Genomic DNA, 2,167 nt, shown 5'->3' on the forward strand with positions numbered 1-2,167 from the left:
ATGGTGATGAGTGTCACTTGATCATCACATTCATCATGTTGAAGTATGAATGGATATTTTAGAACAAGAATAAGCATGAATTAAATAGAAAAATAGTAGTACTTTGCATTGATTCATGAGGAACAGCAGAGCTCCACACCTTAATCTATGGGGTGTAGAAACTCCACCATTGAAAATACGTAAGAACAGGGTCCAGGCATCGCCGAATGGCCAGCCCCCTAAACGTGATCAAGAGATCAAAAGTTATACAAAGATAGTCTCAAAAATGATCTGAAGATAAAAAATACAATAGCAAGAGGTCCTATTTATAATGAACTAGTAACATAGGGTTTACAGAAATAAGTAAATGATGCAGAAATCCACTTCCGGGCCCACTTGGTGTGTGCTTGGGCTGAGCATTGAAGCTTTCACATGTAGAGACTATTCTTGGAGTTAAACACTAGCTCTGGTGCCAGTTTGGGCGTTTAACTCCAGCTTTTATGCCAATTCTGGTGTTTAACGCTAGAATAGGGTAGAAAGTTGGCGTTTAAACGCCATTTTGCGTTATCAAAACTCGGACAAAGTATGGACTATTATATATTGCTAGAAAGCCAGGATGTCTACTTTCCAACGCAATTGAGAGCGCGCCAATTGGACTCCTGTAGCTCCAGAAAATCCATTTCGAGTGCAGGGAGGTCAGAATCCAACAACATCTGTAGTCCTTTTTTAGCCTCTAAATCAGATTTTTGCTCAGGTCCCTCAATTTCAGCCAGAAAATACCTGAAATCACAGAAAAACACACAAACTCATAGTAAAGTCTAGAAATGTGATTTTTATTTAAAAACTAATAAAAATATAATAAAAGTAACTAAAACATATTAAAAACTACCTAAAAACAGTACCAAAAAGCGTATAAATTATCCGCTCATCACAGCACCAAACTTAAATTTTTGCTTGTCCCCAAGCAACTAAAAACAAAATAGGATAAAAAGAAGAGAATATACAATGAATTCCAAAAAATCTGTCAAGATCAGTCTTAATTAGATGAGCGGGGCTATTAGCTTTTTGCTTCTGAACAGTTTTGGCATCTCACTTTATCCTTTGAAGTTTAGAATGATTGGCATCTATAGGAACTCAGAATTCAGATAGTGTTATTGATTCTCCTAGTCCAGTTTGTTGATTCTTGAACAAAATTACTTTATGAGTCTTGGCCGTGACCCTAAGCATTTTGTTTTCCAGTATTACCACCGGATACATAAATGCCATAGACACATAAGTGGGTGAACCTTTTCAGATTGTGACTCAGCTTTGCTAGAGTCCCCAATTAGAGGTCTCCAGAGCTCTTAAGCACACTCTTTTTGCTTTGGATCACGACTTTAACCGCTCAGTCTCAAGCTTTTCACTTGAGACCTTTACGCCACAAGCACATGGTTAGGGACAGCTTAGTTTAGCCACTTAGGCCAGGATTTTATTCATGTGGGTCCTCCTATCCATTAATGCTCAAACCCTTGGATCCTTTTTATTTTACCATTGCCTTTTGGTTTAAAGGGTTATTGGCTTTTTCTGCTTGCTTTTTCTTTTTCTTTCTCTTCTCTTTTTTTTTTCTACAAGCTTTTCACTAGTTTTTCTTGCTTCAAGAATCAATTATATGATTTTTCAGATTATCAAATAACATTTCTCCTTTTTCATCATTCTTTCAAGAGCCAACAATTTTAACATTCATAAACAACAAATTCAAAAATATGCACTGTTCAAGCATTCATTCAGAAAGCAAAAGGTGTTGCCACCACATCAAAATAATTAAACTATTTTAAAATTCGAAATTCATGTACTTCTTGTTCTTTTGCAATTAAAAATATTTTTCATTTAAGAAAGGTGATGAATTCATAGGACATTCTTAGCTTTAAGGCATAAACACTAAGACACTAATGATCATGTAATAAAGACACAAACATAGATAGAACATAAAGCATAATTTTCGAAAAACAGAAAAATAAGAACAAGGAAATTAAAGAACGGGTCCACCTTAGTGATGGCGGCTTGTTCTTCCTCTTGAAGATCTTATGGAGTGCTTGAGCTCCTCAATGTCTCTTCCTTGCCTTTGTTGCTCCTCCCTCATGGATCTTTGGTCTTCTCTAATTTCATGGAGGAGGATGGAATGCTCTTGGTGCTCCACCCTTAGTTGTCC

The sequence above is a fragment of the Arachis ipaensis genome, chromosome B8 (genome assembly GCF_059453495.1).
Source record: "Arachis ipaensis isolate K30076 ecotype BB chromosome B8, ASM5945349v1, whole genome shotgun sequence".
In the NCBI taxonomy this organism is placed as follows: domain Eukaryota; kingdom Viridiplantae; phylum Streptophyta; class Magnoliopsida; order Fabales; family Fabaceae; genus Arachis; species Arachis ipaensis.